The sequence below is a fragment of the Octopus sinensis genome, linkage group LG15, assembly GCF_006345805.1.
Source record: "Octopus sinensis linkage group LG15, ASM634580v1, whole genome shotgun sequence".
NCBI classification, from domain to species: Eukaryota; Metazoa; Mollusca; class Cephalopoda; order Octopoda; family Octopodidae; genus Octopus; species Octopus sinensis.
In genome coordinates, this window is record NC_043011.1 from 29,860,941 (window position 1) to 29,869,422 (window position 8,482).

Below are 8,482 nucleotides of genomic sequence, written 5' to 3' on the forward strand. Positions count from 1 at the left end.
TGGATGGTAGTGATGACAATGGCAAAAATGATGATGAGAATAATGATAATAATAGAGATGATGATGAAGATGATGATGATGATGGTAAAGTTGATGACGATAATGATGATGTTAAAGATGATGATGATGACGACGATGATGATGACGATAATGATGATGGTTTACTTTTCCTTTTAATTATTTCCTGACTTTTAATACCCAATGCATGAAAGTTGATTGTGACAATAATGACAACAATGATGATGATGGTGGTGATGATGATGATGATGATGATGATGATGATGGTGATGATGATGAGGAGGAGGTGAAAGATGAGGAGAAGGAAGTGGAGTGGATGGTAGTGATGACAATGGCAAAAATGATGATGAGAATAATGATAATAATAGAGATGATGATGAAGATGATGATGATGAGGAGGAGGATGGTGATGATAATGATGATGCAGAAGACGATGATGATAATGTTGGTGATAATGGTGATGATGATGAAGATAATGATGATGGTTTACTTTTCCTTTTAATTATTTCCTGACTTTTAATACCCAATGCATGAAAGTTGATTGTGACAATAATGACAACAATGATGATGATGGTGATGATGATGATGATGACGACGATAATGACGATGATGACGATGACGATTATGATGATGATAAAGCTGATGATGATGACGACGATGATGATGACGATAATGATGATGTTAAAGATGATGATGATGACGAAGATGATGAGGAAGTGGAGGAGAATATAGAGGTGCTGATGGTGGTGGTTGTGGTGGTGGTGGTGATGATGATGATGATAATGAGGATGATGATGATGATGATGGTAAAGTTGATGACGATAATGATGGTGGTGGTTGTGGTGATGATGATGATGATGATGATGATGATGACGACGATGTTGATGACGATAATGATGGTGGTTGTGGTGGTGATGATGATGATGGTGCTACTCCAAGCTAGTAGTACATACAGCCAGCAGAAACCTCATTTGCCAAGACTAAGTCACACATTTAGTGGAAGGTGTATAATTGAGTTAAACAGCCCCTACCTACTCAACTAATACTTTTCTTTTTCTCAACTGCTGCAGCATCACCACCACAACAGCTACTGCTGCTGCTGATGATGATGATGATGGTGGTGATGATGATGATCATGATGGCGTTCCGCATCAGTGTTGATATTGCTATCATTACCTTCACTACTTATATTTTGATGTTATGTGTTGTTGTTGTTGTTGTTGTTGTTGTTGTTGTTCTTCTTCTTCTTTTCTTCTTCTTCTTCTTCTTCTTCTTCTTCTTCTTCTTCTTCTTCTTCTTCTTCAATCCCCTAGTTATCTCCATTACAAGAAGACCTATGAAGACCTACGATAGGAAGTGTTCCAATACTGACTATCTCTGTCTTTTTCTATGTCAGGAATTAATTTGTCAAATTATTTAACACAGCAAGGTGTGATTGAGAGAGAAATTGCTGTTATTTCTAACAGGTAAAAATGACCCCAGTAGAGCTCCCCTTGTTGGCTCATATTTTGATCCTTTTATCTCTATACAGAATAATACATGGATTGATTATGAGTCGAGACCATATATGAAAATTCATTTCTTGAATGGTATTAAATAAATTAGTTATTACTTTTTAATTGCAAGTTAAATTTTCTTATATAAAATATAATACCATTAAGGATTATATAATCATAGCTAGATTAAAAGTCTAGTGCTTATTTGGTTTCAGCCACTTAATAAAATTAATAATAGTTATTTTATGAACCTCATCAATATACAAAAGTATATAAGAACAGTCATACTACGTCTACAAAATGTCAATATCAAGCTGCGGCTTCGAACCCAAAATGGTGTGAAGAGGAAAAATGATTTATTAAGATTCGTAATAGACATATTAGGAGGAAGGTTGATCCAATAATTACATGTAAAGCGTGAAAACCTGTTGCTACAAAAAAGGTTGAACCATAAATTCTATCTGAAATAGAAAATGATGCTTCTATATATTCTATTATTTGGAGGATTGTAAAATAAAATCCTAGGGAGATAGTAATGATTATAGAGTGAGTTGCGGATTTTAAATTGTTAAACCATAGCCTTACAACTGAATCAGTTTCTCAATGGAATCACTAAGTTACAGCTGGATTGATCTTCACTTAATCAACAGTTTTACTGGTGGATTTATCATCAGTTGAATCATAATGCTGCAGCTAGACTAGTTTACAGACACACAAACACTTGATTGATCCTCAATTAAAATACAGTGTTACCTCTGGATTATTCTTCAGCTAAACCCTAGCCCTATAGCTGTATTAGTTCTCAGATAAACCACAGTAACTCCAGTAGGATAAATCCTCACTTAAACCACAACAATAAATTTGATCTGTTCCACAGTTGATCTTTGGCTTTCAGATCTCTTTGTCAAATGTATTGCCTATTTATTCTTTTATTCGTTTCCGTCATTTGACTGCGGCCATGCTGGAGCACCACCTTTTCTCAAGCAAGTCTTATTCTTTGTAAGCCTAGTACTTATTTTATCAGTCTCTCTTGCCAAACTGCTAAGTGATGGGGACGTAAACACACCAGCATCGGTTGTCAAGTGATGTTGGGTGCACAAACACGGACACACAAACATAAACACACACACACACATACATATATACATATATATATATATGACGGGCTTCTTTCAGTTTCCTTCAACCAAATCCACTCACAAAGCTTTGGTCGGCCCGAGGCTATAGTAGAAGACACTTGCCCAAGGTGCTACGCAGTGGGACTGAACCCGGAACCATGTGGTTGGTAAGCAAGCTACTTACCACACAGCCACATTAACCATGCAATATCTTGTAGCTTTGAGATTTCAATGGTGTCCTTTATCTTTCACTTATTTCAGTCATTTGACTGTGGCCATGCTGGGGCACCACCTTGTAAGGTTTTAGTTGAACAAATCAACCCCAGTACTTATCTTTTTTAAGTCTGGTACTCATTCCAGTCTCTTTGCTGAACCACTGAATTACAGGGATGTAAACACACCAACACTGGTTGTCAAGTGGTGATGGGGGACAAACACAGACACAAAGATGCACTCACATAGATACATACATATACATATATACAACAGGCTTCTTTCAGTTTCTGTCTACCAAATCCACTCACAAGATTTTGGCCGGCCCAAGGCTATAGCAGAAACATTTGCCAAAGGTGCCACACAGTAGAACTGAACCCAGAGGGGACAAGTAAGGACAGACATTGGTATTAAGTCGATTACATCGACCCCAGTGTGTAACTGGTACTTAATTTATCTATCCCGAAAGGATGAAAGGCAAAGTCGGCCTCGGCGGAATTTGAACTCAGAACAAAATACCTATTTCTTTACTACCCACAAGGGGCTAAACACAGAGAGGACAAATGGATTAAGGGGATTATATCGACCCCAGTGCGTAACTGGTACTTAATTTATCGACCTCGAAAGGATGAAAGGCAAAGTCGATCTCGGCGGAATTTGAACTCAGAACGTAACGGCAAACGAAATACGGCTACACATTTTGCCCGGCGTGCTAACGTTTCTGCCAGCTCGCATCTTACCACACAGCCACGCCTGTGCCTGTGTGTGTTTGTATATTTTTAGAATAATATTGCAGGGTAGGTGTGAGAGGTTGAACCAGGTCTATTTCAACATAAAACAGGTAGAATACTTGGGCTGGATACAGCCAGATTAAATGCTAAATGGTTAAGGCACAGCTTAACTACAGATTGATCTGATGTTCAACTAAATCACATGAAGGCTGAATTAGCTCTCAGATGGATCCTAATTCTACAGTTGGGTTGATTCTCAGCGAAACAATAACACTACAGCTGGATTAGTAATCAACGAAATTACAGAACTAAAGCAAAATTGATCCCCAGCAAAACCACAGTGCTACAGTTGGATTATCCCTTAATTCAGAAATTTTTTACCCATGGACTCCTTTACTTCCTATTTTAAACTGCCGGGCCCTAATAAACATTCAATGTTTAAAATAATCCCATTAAATTTTTATAATTAAGTATTAGGAATTGCATTAAAAAAATTGTTAAAATATTTTATGTATTGTTGAAGTATAACCAATTTATTTCACAAAAAATTTAACAGCAAAATCTTATATGGACCCCCAAAGGTCACGTAGACCCTGGTTGAGAACCACTACCCTAATTATACCACATGTCTACACATGACTCACTAATGAAAAGGTAAATAAAGTTATACCATAATATACCATAATGCACTATCCATTATTTGTACACCATTGCCAACTACTTAGCTCATTATGCTGTTTACACTCCTAAATGCTTGTACTGGTTTACTTTTCATTTAAATTATTTTCTGACTTTTAGTACCCAATGCATGAAACTTAATATAAACTTGACTAAGGTTTTTCATTCATATGTCATCTCACAATTATATATCACAGATTAAATGTACTGCTTACTCTTCTTATAAACAGTATATACCGTTTATTCTAGTTAACAGGACATTGTGTATTTTAGATATTTCGTCAGAGTATCCCATGTTTTTACCCATGGAATAATAGAATATATATATATATATATATATTCTTTTGCCTGTTTCAGTAATTTGATTGTGGCCAAGGTAGAGCACTGCTTTTAGTCGAACAAACTGACCCCAGGAATTATTCTTAGTAAGTACTTTGTAAGTACTTATTCTATCAGTCTCTTTTGATGAACTGCTAAGTTACATGGACATAAACACACCAACATTAGTTATCACACGATGGTGGGGGACAAACACAGACATACAAATACATATATATATATATATATATATATACAACGGGCTTCTCTTTCAGTTTCCGTTAGCCAAATCCACTCACAAGACTTTGGTCGGCCTGAGGCTATAGTAGAAGACACTTGCCCAAAGTGCCACGCAATGGGACTGAACCTGGAACCATGTGGTTGGGAAGCAAGCTTCTTAGCACACAGCCACTCCTGAGCCTATATATATATATATATATAAATATATATATATATATATATATATATATATATATATATATATATATATATATATATATATATATATATATATATATTATATATATATATATATATGGTAAAGATGGAAGATGGCAGATACAAGAATTTTTCTTAATCACTACAATTGTTTTGACACATCTAGCATCGATCCTTCATGATACTTAACAACTGGTTTGGGAGCATCTGATGATGCAGATGTGTCTCTTTGGGTGATAAATATATATAACTTGTTAAAATAACAATTCTGCAGCATATCTTCTCATTTGCTGCTCTTAAGCAGCAAATTAAAGGATATATCTTCATTTATACAAAAGAGATCAATAATAAAATAACAGATGCAGAAAAGAAACAAACATGCAATACAGTGAGAAAAGTATTAAAAATAACTGTTAATGGATATGGATATATAAATGCCATCACGCAAGTTGCATGGTACATGTACACTTGCTCATACAAGCATCCACAAAGATGTAAGCATATGCACACATGTGGTTTGGTGCATGTAGTCTGCATAATTAAATAGCTACTTGGTGTTTATAAGAAGGGGGAGGTTAAAGATAAACTTAATTCATCCATACCTTAAAGTAAATTGTGTTAAGTTATTCAAATTTATTCCCACTGTATTGTGCAAAAGTACATTTATATATAAGTACATTTATATATATAATTACATTTATATATATAAGACTCTCAAGAGTCTTTCAGAAATTCTGTTAATGCTTTGTTAATTGGTCCACAGAATAGACAGGGATTCCTCAAAGCAGAGTCAGCACCTCCTGGAAATGATATCTTATGGTTTTGCATGCCTTACTATGGACCAAGTTATGTTATAATTAATTTATCTTCCTTCAGTGGCGACACAGAATCAGCCAAAGATGTTGAATGTCTCTTATTGATTGTCTTGAAGCTGGTGACATAGTTCTGATAATGATACTTAAATATATGAGTGAGTGGACAAATTTAAAGTACCAAGGAAATTGAATCGAACTGTTTTGATCCTTGCATTGTTGTCTTTTCTTGTCTTTTTTCTCCATTTAAAAAAAAATTTATTAAACACACACACACAAATTCTCCATTAACATGTGTGTTTGAAAAGCTGTAAACAGTGAAAGTGCTTAACACAATATGAAACTTACTTTCAAAATGTTTGTGTTATTCCAAGTCTTTTTTTTTTTATTTTCTATGTAAAAGATAACACTTAATTCAAGAAAAATCTTCCTTTCTAACAGATACAGATGAGTGCGTGCGTGCGAGTGTGTATGTACAATGTATGTGTTCTAGTTAATGATGATCTTAGATAATCCATTGATCAAGTGTGGAAGTGTTGAGGTGGTGTCTATCTCTGCTCACAACCGTTCTAAGCAACAGTACGGTGACTATTACCAAGTCATAATCACTCATCAGTGACTGCTATGTGGCAGTAGGGAAGATTTGGCTATATTTTTTAGCAGATGGAGTATTCACATAGAGACTTCTTCATCGGATTGATAGTTTCACACAAGCGACATATGTAACACATTAAGAGAAACATTTTTCAAGACATAACCTTTAACCATTTACGTCTGTTGAATAATATTTTGTATCGATTTAGCTACAAGCAGCCATCATTTGTAATTCACTGTGATTTGTCTATAATTATTTTATATTCAATAATTCAGTTTATAGACAGTTATTGTCATCTTTGCGATTTCTTTTATAACAACAGTTTTATTAGATGGGAGGATAGATAGATTGAGAGATAGATAGATAGATAGATAGGGAGAATGATAGATAGATAGATAGATAGATAGATAGATAGAGAGAGATAGACAGAGAGAGAGAGAGAGAATGAGAGCTGGATAAATGAGTATGTGTGTGTGGTATGTGTATATATACACACACATTTGTGTATGCATGTATATGTTTGTATATACATATATACATACATTTATGTATGTATGTATATGTGTATATATATATGTCAATATACACACACACACATACATATGCATATACTGACTGCTGAAATATAGGCATATATATATATATATATAATATATATATATACATACATACACATATATATAAATAAATAGATAAATATATATATATATATATAATATATATATATATTTATTTATCTATTTATTTACATATATGTGTATGGATGTATATATACATATACATATATATATATTATAATACAAACACATATATAGATAAATAAATAAATATAATATATATATATATATATATAATATATGTACAGGACAGGATAGCTATTGTCTGAATTTAGCAAACATGAAAATAGCAGTGACATCTCATTTTAACAGATATATTTACCAAAATTACATAAAAATACCTTGAAATACTAAGAGTAAATTTGTTCAATAAAATCGTCATTGGGTTCAACCATGGCCTCTAGATAACGTCTGAATGTTCTGCAACTCTTCTGGATGATCTCCTTGTTTGAATTGGTGAATGCTGCCATAATCCTTACCTTCAGTTCATCTTTGGCATCACAATGAGTTTTTATGATCTCTCACTCAACTGCACCCCACACATAATAAGCAAGAGGGTTGCAGTCTGGCGAGTTAGGTGACCAGATGTTAGGGATGATGTGGTCACATAAATTGTCTGACAGCCATGACTGGGTTCCCCTACTTGTGTGTCATGGTACAGAGTCCTGTTGCCAGACATAGGGTGGCCCTCTTGACCCAGGGCAGCACTACTTCCACCAAGTTCTTGATGTAGGCCTCCGTGTTGAGTCTGTGGCCATGTGGGAAAGATGAATGGAGGCATAACTTTGCCATCACTAGTGATCACTCCAAACACCATGATGTTGACCGGATGTTTGATTTTTGTCACTCTCAGTACATGTCCTCAGATTGCACTATCCTCATATTCACACCCAAACACTCTGAAATGTTTGGAGCTTCCAGTGCGAACACCAATCACTACAGCACATTGTTTCCAAATTTTACAAAGTGAATTGCATCATGGTACTGTTTTTGTCTCAGAAGGTGCCCACTGACCCTATTATACTGTGTAGTCAACAAAATCAAAAACACACAATGCACATGTGTGTGAAATCAAAATGTAAAATGGCGACAATTTGCCCATCATACTCTGTATACATATATATATATATATATATATGTGGGGGGGGGGTTCAATGGCCCAGTGATAAGGGCAGTGACTTGCAGTCGTAGGATCACGCTTTCGATTCCCAGACCAGGCGTTGTGTGTGTTTATTGAGCCAAAACACCTAAAGCTACACGAGGCTCCGACCGGGGATGGTGGTGATCCCTGCTGTACTCTTTCACGACAAATTTCTCTCACTCTTTTTTCTGTTGGCCTGCTCATTTAGCCAGCGGTGTTACGTCCTTTCAAGGCTAAAACAATGCAAAGCGCATTGTGACCAGCGATGTGTAGCAACATCTGATATTCTGGTTGATCACAGTGATAC